Genomic DNA, 22,809 nt, shown 5'->3' with positions numbered 1-22,809 from the left:
CAAAGGTGGTAAATAGAATAGAGAAAATGCATATACAGTAAATATAAGCTATATATGCTGAGTACTGAGGAACAGTTTTATACCGCTTTAGGAAAATTAAACCTTTCATTACATGTTTTCTTTTCTTGTGCTTTGCAACTACGGTGACCTCTGCAATATAGCCGCCCAGCAGATGCCAAAAGAAAAGAGAGGAGGACCCTGGGCGGTTAATCTCAGAAATACCGGCGTCATGTTCCCTGATTTCTTTCCCATGTGAGCAGAATACAGGGGTAGGAAACCATAGTGGATAATCAATACAAGCATAAGCACAGTTGAACATAATGTCACATTGTAAATACATACAGTTTACAATCAATTTCATCTGACCCATACTGACAACACAAGCAGTTGTCATTGTGCACACGGTCAAATGAGCCATGGAGAGTAAGCAGATCCTAAGATTCTATAAATTCAGTTCTTAAAAAGAAATTGCATTTTCCCTCTCCATGTTCGTTCTCGAGTGTCTGCATGTAACATCACCTTGAACCTTCTCACCAAAGTCATTCACAGTTTTAAGTCTCCCCACCCCCATTCCTGTCACAAAAACACATTCATACACACCGTCTCTTACATAGGCTCGCATTGCAAGTTGCCCTGGAGAACTCAGGGAAATAGGAGCTCTGGGACACTGAGCTCCAGCAGACTAACTGCCTGGCAGGATATGCTTGGATCGCCGCACTTGGAAAGGAGAGCTAGGATAGATGAGCCAAGGGCCATGGTGTGAAACAGAGAAATGGATTTTTAATTCCCAAGATTTGAGAGTCTTAAGGGTGGGGCATTAGGTAAGGGACTTGTCTGAGGACAAGCAGACTGAGTAGTACAGAAAGACTGGGGACACTGACCTCGAGGGGAAAAAAAACCCTGGACTAGAACTGGAGGTAACTGACAAGCCCCTTTGCCCTAAAAATTCTTAGAAATAGCTTACTGATGATGCCACCTGCAGATTTGACACACTTATATTATGAATATAAATGCATTCAGTCTGGTTTCGAGCCAATGGCAAAGAGAAGACCTTTGACGGCACTAGGTACCTAATGTTCAGCAGGCGAGAGCTGATGGCTGAATAAACAGGAAGATGTGATGTGTGATGCCGGTGGTCGAGGCCAGGCAGGTCCACACAGGATTGGGGCAGACCACAGAAGAATTGTGGAGCTGCACGGCATGGGTCCATTCCCATTTATTGGATTCTTGCAGAAGCGAGTGATCAGGAAAACCATCCTCAGGGGAAAGTACTTGTATGTAGCCTTACATAGGCTACAGACACACATGGCTTTCTGCCAGGTGCTCATGCACTAATCATGCAAAATGCTTGCAGCTAGAATACAAGCGAGCAGGCCTAACCACACCTGTTTTCCCTACGTGAAGTCTACTTCTATTTTCTCTGGTAAATATAATACCCGCTGGTGAGGGTAGTACTGACAAGCCCAACCCCATGCCACCCCACAGCCTCTTTTTAAGATGCCATTTAATGTATCCCTGTGATTTTTCCATAACCTTTTCAATTTCAGTGAACTGCATTTTGCTATTAGAAAGGAATGGGCAAAAGAGAGAGCCCATAGGACTTGATCAAATCTTCCCAGCCTGAGGACAGGCCCATAAAGCCACTGATAGAAGAAATCAGTTATCCTTCCAGATTTGCCTTAATGTTGAGAAGAGAGGGTATTGATTTCTTCACCAGTTTGGCCAGTGCCTGGATTCCACACTCCTGCTTTTCACCAGGAAGTAGCCAGGAAGACAGCAGACCACTCTCTGGAGTTGCCATTCTGGAAATCTGGGATTACAGTTTAGAAGAGCCCATATCTTACAATGCTGTGTGCCAGATAAGGGCACTCATTGCCCACTGCCATAATAAACAGAAACTCACACAAATGCTTCAGGTGAGACAGATGTTGTGCCTAATATAGCAACAAATGAGAAGGCAACATTTCAGCCCTGCTCTCTCTGCCCAGGGGCTCACTGAGAACTGTACCCTTACCAGAAACACTTCTGCTCTGAAGTACCACATGTCATTTCTCTGGGGAGAGCACACTTTCCCATCTGCCCTTGGGATTCACAGCTGAAGGAATGCTTTTGACACTTTCTTGCTAGTAATAATGTAGTAACAACTATGATTTAGAGAGTATTTATGTGGTGACTACAAAAAATTGTATATATTACCTCATTTAATGTTCAAAACCAACTCCGTGAGTTACATGTACAATTATCATACCGCTTTACAGATGAAGAAACTGGGGCTCATAAAGGTGGAGTAATTTGCCCAAGCTCACACAGCTAGGAAGTGATTAACATTTTTGTAAACACCTAGCTTGCTTTAGATCGTTTCCTTTAAAGAAATTTAACGTTAGTGATAGAACTACAGCTCCCTCCATCACATTTCCCCCTCTCTCCCTTCCTCTTTCCTTCTCCAAGAGGTACTCAACATTGGTGTACAACTTCCTGTGTATGCTTTTATAAATATATGTTTATCCATAAAGAATATATAATATTACCTCTGTGATAAGTGGTATCAACTTTTCTCAAACTTGCAATTTTTGCTTTACATGATGTTTTCTAAATCCTCCTATGTTGATAACTATAAATTAGTACATTCATTTTAACTGCTTTTTAAGAGTCCACTCTAGGAACGTGCATTTTCCAGTCTTTTCATCATTAGCAATTGTTGCAATTAACAACATTGTACATGCCCTCTGTGTATATCTGTGAACATATGCTTAGAAATGGAACTTTCCCATGCACACATCTCCAATTATATCATATATGACCAAACTGTTCTCCAGAATGGTCTTACCAGTTTTCACTTCAGTCTATAACAGAACAAAGCCATCTTAAGTATAATAGCACAGCTGAGACAATTAGTGCTTAAGAGAGATAGCACAAGATAGTGGACCCCAAGCATAAATGTCTATTAGAATCACCCAACGGACTTATAGAATGCAGATTCTCAGGCCCTGCACCAGACAACACGTTCCCCGAGTGATCTTGATACAGTTGACTTGTGGACCACAGTTTGTAGACCACTGGTCTCAGCTACTTCTGACCATACATACTCTATATTTTTTTCATCTTTAACTATATGTTCATTTAGACCAGGGGGGGTCCCCAAACTACGGCCCACGGGCCGCATGTGGCCCCCTGAGGGCATTTATCCAGCTCCCGCCGCACTTCCAGAAGGGGCACCTCTTTCATTGGTGCTCAGTGAGAGGAGCATAGTTTCCATTAAAATACTGGTCAGTTTGTTGATTTAAATTTACTTGTTCTTTATTTTAAATATTGTATTTGTTCTTATTTTGTTTTTTATTTTAAAATAAGATATGTGCAGTGTGCATAGGGATTTGTTCATAGTTTTTTTTATAGTCTGGCCCTCCAATGGTCTGAGGGACAGTGAACTGGCCCCCTGTGTAAAAAGTTTGGGGACCCCTGATTTAGACTGTTAGAAAGCAGTGCCTATGTTTGTGTTAGCTGCTCCTCTTTATCCATTACTGTAGACTATGTAATTAACTTTTACTGTGGGCTGTCATGAAGAACCATGTAAGAACTAGGAAGGAGGAAGATTAAAACTGTGTAATTCTGTTTCATTCTGCTATATTCTGTGTTAAGATTGATAATTAAATTAAGAAAATATAGTCTTGTTATTAATGCAGTTGTCATTTTTACCAACACTGTAAGAATTCATACTTAATTCTATGGCAAAGGAAAAATAGTCTTGTTTTAGCTGACCCACATTCACTATCAGCAGCTAGACAATGAAAGGGAAACAACCTTATACTGTCAACTTTAAAGGAGAACTGGGGGGAGGGAATTTTAGTGCTCCTAATCTCACCTCCTTTCCCAAAGTTAGTACTGAAGAAAGAAGGAATGCTGACAAAATCCTGTTGAACTTTATTAATTGAATGCAACTTACAAAGATGTGCCCTACAAAGGTGAGTAGGAATAAAATGACCTAATTTTTCTTGAGTCTGTTTTAATAAATAATATTTTTCTAGAAATTTTCCAGTTTCATCTAAAGTTTCCAATAGTCATCTAGAACAGTGGTCCCCAACCTTTTTTGGGCCACAGACTGGTTTAATGTCAGGAAATATTTTCACGGACCAGCCTTTAGGGTGGAACGGATAAATGTATCACGTGACCGAGACAAGCGTAAGGAGTGAGGCTTAGACGGATGTAACAGAGGGAATCTGGTCATTTTTTAAAAATAAAACATCATTTAGACTTAAATATAAATAAAACGGAAATAATGTAAGTTATTTATTCTTTCTCTGTGGACCGGTACCAAATGGCCCACGGACTGGTACTGGTCTGCGGCCCAGGGATTGGGGACCACTGGTTTAGAATATACTCTTATGTCTTTAATGTTTGTAGCATATGTAGTGATGTATTATTTTTCATTTCTGATATTGATTATTTAGAACTCTTTTTTTGGTCCCTCTTGGGGATTTATCAATTTCACTGGTCTTCCTGAAGGAGTAACTTTTGATGATGCTGGTGCACTCTCTTGTATTATTATTTTGTATTTTGTTTTATTAATATCTTTTTCTTTTTTTATTTAGCAAGCGAGCAAGCAATAGAGAGACAGACAGATGGACAGATAGGAAGGGAGAGAGATGAGAAGCATCAATTCTTCTCTGCAGCACTTTAGTTGTTCATTGATTGCATTCTCATATGTGCCTTGACTGGGGGCGGGGGCTACAGACGAGCCAGTGACCCCTTGCTCAAGCCAGCAACCTTGGGCTCAAGCCAGTCACCATGGGGTCATGCCTATGATCCAACACTCAAGCTGGCAAACTTGGGGTCTAAAATCTGGGTCCTCAACCTTCCAGGCCAACGGCTGTATCCACCGAGCCACTGCCTGGTCAGGCTATTAACTCTTTTTTTAATTGAGTTTATTGGGGTGACACTGGTTAACATAATCATACAGGTTTCAGGTGCCAAATTCTACAACACATCTCTGTATACCGTATTGTGTTCACTACTCCCCCAAGTCTAGTCTTCATCCATTACCATTTATCCTCCTTATACCCTCCTCCACCCCCCCAAACCCACCACACTGCTGTCCATGTTTATGAGGGTTTTTTGTCTATTTTTGCTCAATTCCTCCACCCCTCACCCAACCCCCCAACATTATTAATAATTTTTAACAAGAAGCCCCACATTATCATTTTGCACCAGGGGCCATAAACTATATTGTCTGTCCTGCCACCATTTCCTGTGTTCTGCTTTACTCAGTGCGAGGGCCAGCCCACAGACCAGACTTTCTTTAAATTGTTGCTAACTTTATTTCATGGGTCCTATTACCCTTTCCTGCCATTGGGCCTTGAAAAGGGCCACTCTCTTTGCATTGATACATCCTCCTAACTCCAAATCTCAGGGGTTGGACATGGAAGTTCTCTGGACCAGCCCATTCTCACTCCAGACTTCTGTACATCTGTCTGGTGAACATCTGTATAAGTGAGACAGCCTCTCAAAGACCTGTTCTAGGATGCCCTTCTCATTGCCTGTACAGAGAGTGGCAGCTCCTTTCTCTTAAGAGGAAAAAATAAAATTCTCTTGGATGACACTTCACTACACATAGAATACTAGTGCCTGGGGATATTATTGATAATAAGTGTTACAAGAAAGAGGAATTACAGTGGTACCTTGAGATACAAACAGACCAACATATGAATTTTTAAGATACGAGCTGCAACTCGGTTCGTATTTTTGTTCAAGATCCGAGCGAAATTCCAAGATACGAGTCATGATTCGGAAAGCTGCTGCTAGTTGGTGCATTGGCGCACGGGTCCAGTATCGGCAGTTTGATATACGAGTTGACTGACTTACGAGCTCAGTTACAGAACAAATTAAATTTGTATCTCAAGGTACCACTGTAATTCCTCTTTCTTGTAACACTTATTATCAAGAATATCCCACAAAGAAAAAATGCCTTGCATTTGTAATGCAAGGAATTAATTTACAGTGGATAAATCTCAATGGACACAGCTGATGGTAAATTCAGCAATTTTTTTTTGTCATCGAGTAGTAGCATTTACAGTGGCACATCTCTGCCAAAAAGAGCACAGAATGCTTTTTCTCTACATAAAACAAACCAAAGTGGAAAAAAAAGCCTTTCTAAACCAACAGCAAACCACTGACCTCTTAATTTTAAACCTATGGGTGGTGGTGGGGCATGGTGGATTGAAACACCCTGCACTTTTTCCATTCAAATATACATCAATAAATGACTGATGATACTGCTGTTCAAGAATACTAAGATTTGTTCTGGAAGCTCAAAGCTGATTACTTGAGTGAGCTCTATAGCAAATGCTGGGGGAAATATGCTCTCTGCCTCTGAAGTCATGCTCAAGGTCATAAAATCTTTCTTTAAACACAGGTAGAGAATGTTCAACTAATGGAATATTGAAAACACAAAAAAGAGAACTCACTTGGTTTTTTTTATCTTTTCTATAAAAATATAATTTTTTAATAAACTCTGTATGGCCTGACCTGTGGTGGCGCAGTGGATAAAGCATTGACCTGGAACTCTGTGGTCGCTGGTTCGAAACCCTGGACTTGCCTGGTCAAGGTACATACAGAAAGCAACTACTATGAGTTGATGCTCCCTACTTCTCCCTCCACCCCGCCCTTTCTCTCTCTCTCCTCTCTCTAAAAATCAAATATTTTTTTTTTATAAAAAGCCAACATGATGGCTGTCACTTACAACATATAGCTTTGGAACCTGAATTTTTTCATGCCTCAATAGCCTGTGGATACTATGGAGGTCCTATTAAGAGCAGTCACCAGATTTCCCCAGTTCTTTTTTTTTTTTAAGTGAGAGAAAGAGAGAGGAAGAGAGAGAAATAAGAAGCATCAACTCAAAAAAAAAAAAAAAGAAGAAGAAGAAGAAGCATCAACTCATAGTTGCACCACTTTAGTTGTTCATTGATTGCTTTTCATATGTGCCTTGACCAAAGCTGGAGGGGGAGGTGTTATGGTGCTCCAGCCGAGCCAGTGACCCATTGCTCAAGCCAGCAACCTTGGGCTTCAGGCCAGTGACCAAGGGATAATGTCTATGATTTCATGCTCAAGCCAGCAACCTCACTGTTTCAAATGTGGGACCTCAGTGACCCAGATTGACACTCTATCCACTATGCCACCACCAGTAAGGCTTTCCTGGTTCTGTCATGCAGCGTACCCCAAACCCCAGCTTTTTCAATTAAAAGCCCTTAACACTATTACTAGGTGTTCTTGGGGAGTGGATATCACCAGTGAACACAAATGACTCTTACCAGTTGTCTCATCAGCTACCATGTGGCTTCTGCTTCCACTTCCCCTGTCCCTTCCCTTCACTGAGCATCCTGACATCAGACAAGCACCCTTCTCCTCCACTAGGCCTCTCCTGCCATTTCCCACCAGGCTCCTCGATGTTTTTATATCTTGCTGAAGTTGAGGCATTGAGGTCTACAGATGTCAGTGCAGCATGCTGCTCAGCTGACAAGTGAGGTAAAAGGCAGGCTGTGCCCTATTATCTGTTTCAGTGAGAGGAGAAAGACTGGGTAATATATGTTAAATACAGCCTCATTATTTTTTGTTGGGAGGATGCAGATAACAATTTCCTCATCAGCTACTGAAGGGAAGCATGAACTTGCCACTCCCAAATTTGCCTCTTTGGCATACAGATTATTTTAGGCTGGTTATTTTTAAGAAACAGCAGACACAGGAGCTTTGAAAACCTAGCTAAGGTTACCCTTTTGTGAGGAAAATTTACATTTATAAGGGAAATCTCCAGTTGTAATGATGTCTCTCTGTACTAGGAAGAGAAGGATGACCAACTAGAAACTATTATCAATAGAGAAGGCAATGAGTTAAATCTGCAAAATAACCTTACCTTTATTTACTGTGCTTTTCTTGGTAACCCCCCATAACTGGGTCTTCCCCCCTCCAAAAAAATCTTCTTTTGTCTTTAGCTGGAGATGCTATTTAAAGTAGTGGCTCAGGCCATTTCAGGAAGTTGCTAAGTTTTCTTGGGTCTCTCCCATGTATATAGTAGGTATACATGCTATTAAACTTCTGTTTGTTTTTCTCATGCAAAGATTTTATTATTATTATTATTATTATTATTATTAATTTTAGAGAAAGAAGAGAGAGAAGAGAGAAGGGAGGGAGGAGCAGGAATCATCAACTCCCTTATGTGCCTTGACCAGGCAAGCCCAGGGTTTCAAACTAGCAACCCCAGCATTCCAGATAGATGTTGCATCCACTGAGCCACCACAGGTCAGGCCTCTCCTGCAAATCTTTTTTGGGGTATGTGAGGTCTCAGCCAAAATCTTATAAGGGTACAGGAAAAAATATTTTTCTTCCCCTGCTGTACTGACTCGTATGTAAATGGCAGGGACAAATTTGAGTGATTCTTTTTTTCTTAAGTAGTAGTTCCTCACCTTTTTGTGTGCCATGCATCCCCTCAGGCAGTCTGGTAAACTTTATGGACCCGTTTGCAGAATAATGTTCTTAAATGCATAAAATAAAAGACATCAAATTAAAAAGGAAACCAATTTCATTGAAATGTAACTCTAAAACTATTTTTAACACATCTTATATGGTAACGAATATGGTTTTTATTAACACGGTAAATAAGTGATCTAGCAGCAAATCTAATAGCGCAACAACTCAAAGTAGTAGATAAGTAAATAATATTTGGGGATCTGAAAAAAATTGCAATGTGATATAACATGAGTGACTTTCTTCCATGACAACATCACAGATACTGCTACCACCATTGTGATTTGTTGCCTATATTCATAATAGAAGGGTGTGGAAAAAATGGCTATGTTAGTCTCGCTCACAGGGTTACCAGCTGCAAGCACTTTGTGTAATTAGTGCAGGAGCATGTGACAGCACTACTGTAAGGGTATGAGTGCTTTCTCTCAGGGGGGATGGGATGAGATCATGCCCCACCACTGAGAGGTGCAGTTGGTTTCCTGATCCCTTGCCTTCGACTGCAAAAAACAGGTTTTTCTTCCCCTTTGTATTTTTTTCTTTCTTCTTTTGGCTTGCCTGTCTTTGTGAGCCTCCAATAAATTGGAATGGCCCACCATCCTCCGGCCCCACAGTTCCTTTTTCATCTGCCTGAATTCAGTGCGAATCTGCAAGGCCATGGCACCTGGCCATACAAGAGGAAATGCTAAATTTCAAAGATGTGATTGTTTTCCCTTCCAACTTCACAGACCCCATGAATTCTATTTATGAACCCCAAGTTAATAATCACTGCCTTAGAATGGGTTCTCTTTAAGGAGTCCTCACAGAGCGTCCTGCTAAAATTCCTGTAGTTGCCCATTCCTGAAGTTCACTGCAGGAGCCCAGACACACCCAAATCCCAGCCAGAAGTCAAGCTGGGAACCCTACTATATGTATATGAAATGTTATTTTCTATTTTTTAAGAGATAGTTCTATTATTAGATATTTCCAGATAATCAAGAGATCTTCTTGACTGGGTCAGTTTTACCCTGGCATTGCTTCCCAGTCTCCACAATCTCCACCAATCCACTCACAACACTGTGACAAGAGTGATCTTTAAAATTGCAAATATGCAGCATGCATAGATATGGAGCTTCTGTTCTCCTCTGCCTGGAGAGATGAGACCAGGTAGCTTTTCCCTGGAGCTCTGCGACTGTGGCATGGTAAAGAGAACCTTGGGATACACTAAGCTGGGTGGCAAAGGTAGATTTATAATAGAAGTTGGCAAAAGGGGGAAAGAGAGCTCTAAATTAGGAGTAGGTCCCAGCCTGAAATAAGAGTGGGGCATTGAGATAGGAGGGATAAAGGAAACACTATATATTAAGCAAAGCAGCAGAACATAGGACTATCAACACCCACAACAGAGATCTTTGAGGGAAGAATAAAAAACCTGACTATTCAGGCAAAACATAGTTATTCTCCAGTCTACCTGAATCATTACCAGCTAGAAGCAGCGGTCACTGGGACTTGGACATGAGCTGCAAAGTATAGAATGGTGACAACAATTCCAGTGCCATGCGGACTTTTCCTGGATGTGGACTTTTCCTGGACTCCTGCTCCCTGTGACAGATCCTAACAGACTGAACTGTGGTTGGGTTGCATTTTTCAGGGATTTGACATGGTGATGGGGCCAACTTGACTTGGTGAACATGTTAAGGACACTACTCTTTTATGGATTCTTGCTGTATGGGCCAAGAGTATGCTTAAAGGCTTTTAATCACTGTAAAAAAATAGAAGGCTGGATAAAGAAGATGGGGCACATATACACCATGGTATACTAGTCAGCTAGAAGAAATGATGACATCGGATCACTTACAGCAGATTGGTGGAATCTTAATAACATTATGCGGAGTGAAATAAGCGAATCAGAAATAAACAAGAACTGCAGGATTCCATATATTGGTGGGACATAAAAGTGAGACTAAGAGACATGGACAGGAGTGTGGTGGTTACGGGGGGTGGGGGGAGGGACGGAGGGAGGGGGAGGGGGAGGGGTACAGAGAAAACTGGATAGAGGGTGACGGAGGACGATCTCTCTTTGGGTGATGGGTATGCAATAGAACTAAATGACAAAATAACCTGGAAATGTTTCCTTTGAATATATGTACCCTGATTTATTGATGTCACCCCATTTAAATAAAAATTTATTTATAAAAAAAAATGCAAATATGGTCATGTGACTCCCCTGCTTAAAATACTTGGTTCTTCTGGCCCTCTCTCACTTTCAGGGAAAAAAAGGCACTTCATGAGCAGTTTTTCAAATGTTCTCACATCTCCCTCCCCCACCCAACAGCTGTCTCCACTACTGAAGGGGTTTAGAACAGGCCTCCGCAAGACTTATGACACTGGCATATGGATTAGCTGGAACTGAAGACAACTGAGACCCTGTGGGCTCGGGAGAAATTTCTACCCCTCCCTTAACTCCCTAGAAGAGTCTGATTTGGGGGCTTTGCCCATGATAAGAGTTATTACCAGGGATAACTTTTTGTGACCAATCTACAGGGCAAGGTAAACGTCTGATTACTGAGCATCTACTCTTATTGTCCTGGGAATTTCCCTTCTTTCCCTCCTTTTCTCAGAAGCCCCAGGCACCTTCCCTCATTCCTTGGTTTAGGATGCCTTATATACCTCATTTTCCCTTTCCGTCTTGGAAGCTCTCATGTATGTGAAGTCTCTGACTCTCTCAGGATTCCCATTGGATTCGGGCAGACGGTAAAGAAATGGCAGAGCAGGAGGATGGTGGGCCATTCTGTTTATTGGTGTCTCACCAAGGCAGGAAAGCCACAAGAGAAGACAAGGGAAAAGCAGAAAACCTGCTTTTCCCATGAAGGGCAAGGAATCAGGGAGGCCCCTGCAATGGTGATAGCAGGAACCGACAGAGCGAGCCTCCAGTCTATCCCCATTTTATAGTGGGGATATCAAAACCTTTAATCTAATATACAAATAAGGAAGTCTCTGATACAAAGTCACTTATCTGAGGCATAAATGGGATTCCTCATAAGAGTGTACCACCCCCTATCATGCAACAGTCAAGGGTCTGGAGAAAGGCTTAGTTTTAAAACTAAGACTTAGGCTATAATCACTTTGCCAGCTTACAACCTGTTTCCCACACCAAAAGTGAGCAAATATACATCGTATATGTCATATTTAAAAACTTATTTGACCAACAGGTTCCCATATATATATATATATATATATATATATATATATATATATATATATATATATATAACTAAATTTAGTTATCTTTCTCTTGTTAATCTGTCTCATATCAACTGAATTATTAGACCAGTGGAAGAACCTAGAAGGGTAGAGGAAGCTTCTTCCTCCCCCACACTACATTGATTCAAAATCACAAGACCACATATAGTTGTCAATATACACCTCCTACTTTTGTAGATGCTATTTTCTTTTCCTGGAATGTCCTCCTACCCCATCCTCAATGTGCAAACTCTTCCTTGTTCTTTAAAATCCAGCTCAAGCTCTATCTCCTCTTAGAAAAGGTGTCAGGCCTTTCCTGGCTTCCCTGGAAAGAATGTATTACTTTCTCCTATGTACTACCACTCACTGAACCTTGACTACACATATAGTGTGGCACTTATATAAACTAGTTTATTGTATGAGCTAGACACAGTAGGGAGTAAGCGGAAAGCAATGTAATTCTTTCACACCACAAACTCCGTGGAATCACTGTTCCCTACTCCTGCATGAAATTTCAGATAAAGCTCATACTTTTTCAGTCACTCTCAGATATTAAAAAATAGTTTTGATTTTTAGGCATTCAAAATTTCAGCCCAACCCAATATACCGCAGCTTCAGTTTATCGCCCATTTCTAAGCTTCTCCCCTCCTCCAGCTCAGGTCTAACTCAGCCAGGAAACTCACCATGGGGTAAAGGTAGGCAGTGTAGTTGGCTTCCCCCCTCATTTATTTTCTCTTCTATTGATATATCTCCTCCCACACTCACTGTACTGCCTCAGACACTGCCGGAGTCAAAGCACAGAGAACAAGGAAGGGCCAAACAAGCTTTTTTTTACTGGTTCAACTTTAACGTTGCCATGGACAGTGTTGCAGATGTCCAAAGCTGATACTTTCACTAGAGGGTTAGTTGGAGCTCCTTTGTCATTGGAGATCTCTCATCTACAGTTTCCTGGACCTAGGTAATACCACCTCTGGCTGGACTCTTACAACTCTTCTGTCCCTCGTTTCTGTCTGACCATTCTTCTGTTGGGCTCACTTCATAACTCTGAGAAATAGTCTTAGGAGAAATCTCTTATAAGATGACTCAAGCCTGACCAGGCAGTGTCATAGTGGATAGAGCATTGGACTGGGACATGGAGGACCCAGGTTCAAAGCCCCAGGGTTGCCAGCTTGAGCACAGGCTCACCAGCTGGAGCAAGGGGTCACTGGCTTGAGCATGGGATCATAGACATGACCCCATGGTCCCTGGCTTGAGCCCAAAGGTTGCTGGTTTAAAGCCCAAGGTCGCTGGCTTGAGCAAGGGGTCACTTGGTCTGCTGTAGCCCCTCATTCAAGGTACATATGGGAAAGCAATCAATGAACAACTAAGGAGACTAAGGAGCTGCAATGAAAAATTGATGCTTCTCATCTCTCTCCCTCCTGCCTGTCTGTCCCTATCTGTCCCTCTCTCTGTCTCTCTCTCTGTCACACACAAAAATATGACTCAACCCTAAAGTCCCACTGTGGGAAATATATCTGGCCTCTGGGAAACAGCATTGCTCACATGTGGATGGAGTACAGCTCCCTGCAAATGCAGCCTTCTCTTTCCTCTGTTGCCAGAAGCTGTTTTAGCAATAGCCTCTCTCACCTTAAAACATTGTTTTCAGATTTAAGTACGTTGCCTGTCCCTGCAAATGTCAATCCCTTGGGAATTCATGTCAGACCTTTGCAGTGATTTTCTTGTAGCCCCATTCCATTTAAGCAAATGGGAAACACCTCCTCATTTCCCCATGAGCAGAAGAATCTCCAAAGCATTCCCACAATTCTCTTCAAAAGCAACCTCTCTACTATTTTTTTTTATCAATCAATCTCCCGGCTTTTCTTTATATACCCATGCAGTAATGAAGCTATGGGGCCTCAGATCATGTTTTAGAAGTCATCCTTCAGCACATTTTATAAATATGGTGTGTCACCTCTCTGTAGAATATGCGATCCTTTCATTTTTAGCTTCTGATTCCTATCCAAAACCAAAACAGTAAAAGCCCCCTTTTAATATCTGTCATATAGATTGCAACCACTACTATACTATGAGATTCTTGACATCAGGAAATAAGTTTCACTCATTTTTATTCCCCTAGCACTTAGCATGGTACTTGGTACAGGAAAAGTGCTCAGAACTATTTGTTGACTCCAGTTCAAGATGTTGGACTAAGTACTTGCATTGCACACAATCCCTCCTACAGTCCATTAAAATAAAAGTACATCAGTACATAAAGGAATAAATCTCTAACAGTAAAAAGAATGAGATGAAAGTGAGGGATTCCCAACACATTTCTGAGAGAAGGAAAGTGAATGTGAGCAATTTGGCAGGTGAAACAGATGGATAATACCACAGTTTAGAATATGTTATGAAGAAGCAACAGAAGAGTTGAGAGCCAGCCTGTCTGGCAGAATCCTGAAGATACTCTGGACCCTGAGTCAGCAAGTACAGAAGAAAGCAGGAGTGAGAAATAAGAATTTAAATTAAGGAATTAACTGACAATTTATGAAACAGAACAGCTACATTAGTCTCCACCACTATATTCTACCCAAAATCCTTTGTCCAGAGATCTAGAGTACCAGTTAATGGCATTTGCCAACAACAGCAGCAAAATAAAAAAAAAATAAAACTTAAACCTAAAATAGAGAGCTTTTATCTGAAAAAATGGAATGCTATAAAGAAAGTTAAGACTTCTAGTTTGAATATTAGCTCCTCAATAGAAATACCTTCCTCAATGGGCATTTAGAGGGCTTATAGTCAGATAACCAATTTTGAGCGTACCCATCCTAAAACAAAGCTTGCCAAACAACCAGCCCCTCCTGCCCCACCTCATAAATACTTCCCTCTCAGAATTCACAGTCAGCCATTAGAGGACAGAAGTCCCTAGAAAATAGACCAGCTTTCCAAAACAGCAAACGGAAAAAACAACGTCAACTACCCAGTAAGTTTTCCTTAAAAATAAATGGACAGGGTTTGCCTAACCAGGCTGTAGCACAGTGGATAGAGCGCCAGACTGGAATGCAGAGGACCCAGGTTCCAGACCCCGAGGTCACCAGCTTGAGCACCCACTCATCTGGTTTGAGCAAAGTTCACCAGCTTGGACCCAAGGTCGCTGGTTCGAGCAAGGTGTTACTTGGTCTGCTGAAGCCCCACAGTCAAGGCAAATAAGAGAGAGCAATCAATGAACAAGTAAGGAGTCACAACAAAAAACTGATGATTGGTGCTTCTCATTTCTCTCTGTTCCTGTCTGTCTGTCCCTATCTATCCCTCTCTCTCCCTCTCTCTCTCTCTCTCTCTCTGTTAAAATCAATCAATCAATAAATAAATAAATAAATAATAAATGGACTTCCAATAAAGGGTTCTTCCAATCAAGATGTCAGTGTAGTTAAATCAGGTATTTCCATCCTCCCAAAACTGCATCAAAATTACAACTAGACTACAGAATAACCATCATTCAGAAACACCTGAAATCCAGCTGAACAGAAGTCCTATAACTAAGGATATAAAGAAGAAGCCATGTTAAAACTTGTAAGAGGGGCAGAGATGCAGAATGGGATAGTCCCACACCCACATGTAGAAGTTAAAAATTGGGAGAAATATCTAGGCTTCACCAGTACCCCTTAAAGAGCAAGGGGTCCTACCTATACACCAGGCCTCCTAGCCCAGGGTTCCAGTGCAGAGAAGTCTCCATAACTTCTGGGTGTAAAAAACCAGCAGAGATTGTGGCTGAGTGAGACAATGGGCTCATGGAGTCCCAGGCATTCCTTTTAAAGAGCTCATGCAGTGACTTACTTGCTAATAGACTCACTCGCTCTGAGCTCTAGCATGGGGGCAACAGCTAGAAAGGCACCAGAAACATATGGAGAGGGACTGAATTCTCTGGCATCAGGACAAGGGCTGGAGGGGGAGTTTTCTCCCAGACAGAAGTACTGGCAGAATCTATTGTTCCTATGCCAGTACTTCCCTCTCAGAGCTGGCAGGCAGGCACCATATTTGAGACTCCAACAACCTGCATAATACTGTTCACCCAACCCAATACCCGTGACTCTTTGAGAGAGACCCTGTCCCACCCAACTTGCAGACCCACTCAAGGCCTTTCCAGTAGCTTTTCCATACAAACAGCCTGTCTTGGTTCATGATACAGACTTTCCTAAAATATCATCAAGGTTCACAGCCCCCAAACAAGAAGCATCTGGTCTCAATGGCCCCATAACTAGCAGCAGCTGGCCTCAAATTGCAGTTTGGCTTGTTCCGGGCACCTCCAAGCCCAGCACAAGTAGCAGTCATCTTCAGATCTCTTTGTAGCTAATGCAGGGTGGTTCCCAGCAAGGCACAGGCAATGGCTAGTCTTCTCATGTACCTCTCAGGAGGCCCCAGAGCCATCACACCCAGTGAACAGCTTCACACTATGCTGGAGTACCACTCAACCACATCCAGAAACCACACACTCAAGGGGCAAACTCATCAGATACCAGTGCCCCACTGAAGCAAGTCCTGTTCTGTGGGGTCAGCCCCTTCACAGTAGCTCCACCACTGTGGTTGCAGCCAGTCCTCTCAGCCAATTGGCCTGGGTGTAAATCCCTCCCATTGATGTGCCAAAGGCAAACAAGGCTCGACTGCAACAGGAGAGTGCACACAGCCCACACTGGGACACACCTGGAGTGCCCAGCTCAGGTGACCAGAGATACTGTCCCACTGGGCCCTACAGGACACTTACTACATAAGGCCATTCTACCAAGACATAGCAGCTCTACTTAATATATATAAACAAACACAGAAAGGCAGGCAAAATGAGAATACAAAGAAACATGTCCCAAATAAAAGAAAGAATAAAACACCAGAAAAAGAACTAAACAAAATGGAGACAAGCATTCTACCAGATGCTGAGTTCAAAACAGTAGTTGTAAGGATGCTCAATGAACTCAGGGGAAGAGATTATCCCTGGCTGGTTGGATCATCAATAGAGTATCAACCCGGCATGTGGAAGCCCTAGATTAGATTCCCAGTCAAAGCAAACAGGAGAGGTGACCATGTGCTTCTTCCCCCCTCCCTCTTTCTCTCTCTTCCCCTGTTGGGGTCCAGCCATGACAAGTCTATACTGAGGTCCCAAATGGCAAAAGGTATGGAATTGAAATAAATGATAGACAGGGACTTATATATATATATACCCCCAGGGTGCCTTTCCCTGGAGCTCTGAAGCCGTGGCATGGTGAAGAGAACCTTGGGATAAACTATGCTGGGTGGTAGAGGTAAATTCATCTAAATTAGGAGAAGTTTCCAGCCTAAAATAGGCATGGGGCATTAGGCAGGAGAAATAAAGGAAACACTGTATCAGAAAATAAAGACTATCAACACCCGCAGAGATCTTCGAGGGATGAATAAAAATCCAAATATTCAGGCAAGGCATAGTAAGTGGCCCTCGTGTCCACAAGAAACAAGATCAGTTTGCCTGCTACTTGGAAGAAATACCCTATGCCCATCCACAGTGATGTGAGAAATACCCTAGGCCCATCCACAGTAAAGGTACCCTGGGCACCTTTAGCCTTCAGTGGCAAGTCCTAGCAGGCTGGGAAAGGTGAGGTCACAGGTGGCTGGAGCAAGGCTGGAAGAGACTGAACCCTCCCTTAGAGGAGTAAGGGGGCAGCTTACCTTCTAGGGTCCCTTTTTTTCCACAGCAAAGGTGTGTCCCTGGTAGGGACAGAGAAGCCTGGCATGCTTTAGATCAATGATCTTTCTTTCCACTCTTGAAGCAGGGCCCTGATGTGTCCTATGAGGTCCCTTTGGGGTGTTGGAGCCTTTAAGGGTATATGCCAAGAGCTAGTATTTTTCCTGATCTCTTTTGGGCTTTGTCTTCCTTTTCTTTTCCTCTTGGTCATTACAGACCTTAAAAGCCATGCTCAGAAGATTTCGCTGAGGGTTTTAAGGGTCCACATCCACCTATATAAACTTTTTCTGTATATCTGGAACTATTTAGAAAAAGACAAAACAGCGTTACTAGCTGAATCAAATAAAAGAGGGTAGAAGTTTGCAAAAGAAAAAGGTTTGGCGTCTCCTGTGCATCAGCATTCAAAAGAAATTCTTCAAAGTAAATAGATTTGCAGGAGTTCCAGGACAAGATCCTCCCCCTCTTTTTTTAATATATACTATTTACAATTGACCCTTAAGCATTTGTTGAGTATACTCCACAATACTTTGACCTCAAAAACTGCAAGAAACACCCATCTCAATGCCAACCTCCAACAAAATACAACAAATGCACTTTCAAGTAGCATTTCCACATCCATCAAAACACTTCTACCCATCAATCAATAGGCAATTCAAAGACTAAATAAAAAAAAAATACATCTTTGTTAAGCAAATCCACCCTGCTTCAAGCTTTGCAGCTGCAGTAACTTTAGCTTGGAGCAGTTTGGCCGAATTAGGAAGTCTTTAGGATCTACATTTTATTTTATTCAAATTTCAATGAGTGCACTTTACTTGTTCCAATTAAATTTTTAAATTTGTAGGGATGATATTTTTACAATATTAGAGCTGGCATTTCCAATTTTTGCATGCATAAACTTAATTCAGGCCTTGAAGACAGACACATTTAAACATTAAACAAAGACATCACATACAATTACACAAATCAAGAGTGAAATCCAGACCTGACCAGGCAGTGGCGCAGTGGATAGAGTGTTGGACTGGGATGTGGAGGACCCAGGTTCAAGACCCCGAGGTCACCAGCTTGAGCATGGGCTCATCTGGCTTGAGCAAAAAGCTCACCAGCTTGGACAGCCAAGGTCGCTGCCTCGAGCAAGGGGTTACTCAGTCTGCTGAAGGCCTGTAGTCAAGGCACATATGAGAAAGCAATCAATGAACAACTAAGGTGTCACAACGAAAAACTGATAATTGATGCTTCTCATCTCTCTTTCTGTTTCTGTCTGTCTGTCCCTATCTGTCCCTCTCTCTGACTCTCTCTCTGTCCCTGTAAAAAAAAAAAAGAAAGAAAAAAAAGAAAGAGTAAAATCTGGGATTTTAGAGATTAGAATGTGGCCTGCTTGATCTTATGTAGGGATATTTTAATAGGAACATGGTAAGGATAAATACTAAACAGAAATCTCTCTTGAAAAATCTTAAGTCAGCCATATGAGATTTTTATTTAGGCATATCCAATCAGGATCCCCCTTCATTCTCTTTCCAGGTATAGAATAGGAAAGAAATAAAATGATAGTTTAGAGAAAGTTAGAGAATAATGGGAAAAAGCTGTAATTTTCCCAAACTCTTACATCTTTTTATTTACTAAAGCTCAAATTCTAATAGCTGCTGCAACTGGCAGCCTAGATTAATCATGCTGAGTTGTGGGCTGCAAAAAGCCTCCATCTCAATCCCAGCCGAGCAGCAGACCTAGTTTACAAGGGTGGGGAAGGCTTCTCAATTCACTTCCCTGCTTTACTTTCCCCTTGGCTGCAACCTCCACCAGTCTGGGTCCAACTCAGTCACTGCATTGGAAACAAGATTCACAGGCAGAAGTATTTCCCTGACATTGTTTTGTTTGTCCTGCATTTTATCAAAAATTCTTGGATAGTTGTGGCAGGACTGGAAATACCTAGAACAAGAGACTTCTCAATCAGAAGGGAGGTGGCTCTTATGGAAAGCAGGGTGTTTCATAGTCTGTGGATTAAAAATCAGGACAGAGGCCCAAGACAAGATGGTGATGGAGTAGGCAGATGTACCAACTTCCACCTCCCATAACCAAAGTGGATTACAACCTAATTTTAAGAACCATCATCTGGAAAAACCAACTTTGGACTAAACTAAGAGGACTCTTCAACCAAGGAACACTGAAGAAGCCACACTGAGACTGGTAGAAAAAGTGGAAACATGGAGAGGGCTGCCCAGCTCCCCAGAGTGGAGTGAACTGCAGCCAGGAGAGACTTGCATGGTGGGAAGTGAGTTTAGCAGAGAGGGGAGGGTCCTGAGTCCCAGGAACAAAGCCCCAGCCTGCAGCCCCAGAGCCTACAAGAAGCGTACAGACAGCATTTAGCTGGAAACAAGTCAGGATACTGTTTGTGAGAAAGAGAGTGATTTCTCAGACCCAGGATTCTTCTTAAAGGGATCGCGCAGAAAACCTCTCTCACAACCACTCACCCAGGGCTCCAGGGGGATGGGGAGAAAGGAGAGGACCAGAGTAGCAGGAAGAGAGTGTAATCTAGGAGGCACAGGAAGAATTTGAGAGACAGCCACCCTAATCCCTGGGATGAGTCACTCCCCAAATCTGAAGTGAATATTTCCCCTGGAAACAGCAATACCTGCAAAGGGAAGCAGGACACCAGCCAAACAAGCTCTCCTACAGTACTTAGAGCAGAGTCGCTTAGAAGGAAGGAGCTTTCAGTACTACAGTAGTGAGTGTTAGGGTCTGAGCTGCAGCATACCCACCCACATGGCTGAGGGCTCACCCGAGGGTGGGCGGTGGCGGGACATGGAAGCGTGGTTCTGTCAGCAAGGGCAGAAGCAGGCTGGCCACAACTGAGGCCCAGGTGTGAGCTCGGTCTTGCCTGGCTAGGGAGGAGGGGACGTGCAAAAGTGATCAAGCCTAGGTGCAGGCCATGCAATCCAGCCTGCAGGGAAAGGGCAGGAGCCCCGGAAGGGGCAGACACCCACCCTTGAGCAAGGGCACAGGAGCACAGCCTTGTCCCGCCCACAGAACTGAGGTTTGTGTCCTGATACAGGAGCCAGCTCGTCCCATGGGGGTGGAGCGAAAGCCCAGAACAGGCAGAGTCCCGTGACTGAGCATGGGCACACAGCCCCGCCTAGACTATGAAGCCAAGGCTTTCAGCTGTCCCACGAGCAGGCTCCTCCTGCAGGGGCAGGGCAAAAGCCCAGAATCAGGCAGAGACCCTCAGCTGAGCAAAAGTGCTCACACCTGCCCTTAGGGCCGAGCATAATCCCACCTGTGGGGGCGGGGCAAAGGCTGAGGATACTGAGGCTTGTACACCTGAGCATGTGATCACAGCCTCTCCCATGAAGGAGAGGCAGAAACCAGAGCAACAGCCCCAGTGGGCTAACACCAGCAACGCCCATACCCAAACGCCCTAGTCAGCAGCAGCAAAGGGGGCGGTGGTCCTTCAGACAGACAACACCTAAGGAAAACAGAGGCCACACCCAGTGGACTCCAGTGGCCAAAACCTTTTTAACACAAACAAAATGAAAAGGCAGAGAAATACAACACAAATGAATCAAGAGAAATCCCCAGAAAAGGACCTCAATGCGTCAGATAAATCCAAATTACCAGATGCAGAGTTTAAAATAATGATTGTTAGGATGCACAAAGATCTTAGAACAACAATAGATGGTCATTACGAACAACTAAATAAAGACATAGCAAATATAAAAAAGGACATTGAAATAAAAAAGAATCAGTCAGAAATGACAAATACAGTATCAGAAATGAAGAACACAATGGAAGGAATTAAAAGCAAGATGGATGAAGTTGAGAATCTAATCAGTGAGTTAGAGGACAAGATAAATGAAGGCATGGAAGCAGAGCAGAAAAAAGAAAAGAGACTCAAAAAGTCTGAGGAAACTCTAAGAGAGCTCTGTGACAACATGAAGAGAAATAACATCCACATCATAGGGGTTCCTGAAGAAGAAGAGAAAGAACAAGGGATAGAGACATTGATTAAACATATCATAGCTGAAAACTTCCCTCAATTAAGGCAGAAAAATGTCTCACAAGTTCAAGAAGCACAGAGAACTCCATTAAAGAGAAACCCAAAGAAATCTACACCACGACACATCATAATTAAAATACCAAAGCTAAGTGATAAAGAGAAAATATTAAAAGCTGCTAGAGAAAAAAAGGCTATCACCTACAAAGGAGCCCCCATAAGGATGACTTCCGACTTCTCAACAGAAACACTTGAGGCCAGAAGGGAATGGCAAGAAATATTCAAAGTAATGCAAAACAAGAGCCTACAACCAAGACTACTTTATCCAGCAAGGCTATCGTTTAAAATTGAAGGAGAAATAAAAAGCTTTCCAGACCAAAAAAACAAAAAACAAAAAACAAAAACTCAAGGAATTAACTACAACTAAACCACTGCTGCAAGAAATGCTAAGGGGCCTGTTGTAAACATATCAAAGGCGAAAAAGAATATAGTAAAAGAGGAATACAGTTTTAAAGAATAAAGTGGCAATTAAAAACTACATATCAATAATAACTTTAAATGTAAATGGATTAAATGATCCATTCAAAAGACATAGGGTAGCTGCGTGAATAAGAAAACAAGACCCCCCCCCCGAAAAAAAGAAAAAAGAAAACAGGACCCATACATATGCTGTCTACAAGAGACACACTTTAAAACAAAAGATGCACATAGACTAAAGATAAAAGGATGGAAAAAAATATTTCACGCAAATGGAAATGAAAAAAAAAAAACTGGGATAGCAATATTATATCAGACAAAATGGACTTCAAAACAAAGGCTATAGTAAGAGATAAAGAAGGTCACTACATAATGATAAAGGGAGCAATCCAAATAGAAGATATAACCATTATAAATATTTACACACCTAATATAGGAGCACATAAATATATAAAGCAGACTTTGATGGATTTAAAGGGTGAGATCAACAGCAATACTATAATAGTAGGGGATTTCAGTACCCCACTAACATTACTAGATAGATCCTCAATAAAAAAATTAACAAAGAAGCAGCAGATTTAAAGGACACAATAGATTACTTGGATTTAATAGATATCATCAGAACCTTTCACCCAAAAGCAGCAGAATATACATTCTTTTCAAGTGCTCATGGTACATTCTCTAGGATAGACCACATGTTAGGGCACAAAAGCAGTCTCAACAAATTTAAGAAGATTGAAATCACATCAAGCACTTTCTCTGATCACAATGGCATGAAACTAGAAATCAACCACAACAGAAAAACTGAAAAATACTCAAACATTTGGAAACTAAATAGCATGTTATTAAATAACAAATGTGTTAAAAATGAGATCAAAAAAGAAATTAAAAAATTCCTAGAAATAAATGATAATGAGCATACATCAACTCAAAATTT

This window comes from Saccopteryx leptura, chromosome X (genome assembly GCF_036850995.1).
Source record: "Saccopteryx leptura isolate mSacLep1 chromosome X, mSacLep1_pri_phased_curated, whole genome shotgun sequence".
Lineage (NCBI taxonomy): Eukaryota > Metazoa > Chordata > Mammalia > Chiroptera > Emballonuridae > Saccopteryx > Saccopteryx leptura.
The sequence above is the reverse complement of the archived record's forward strand: the minus strand, read 5'-3'. Positions refer to the sequence as shown.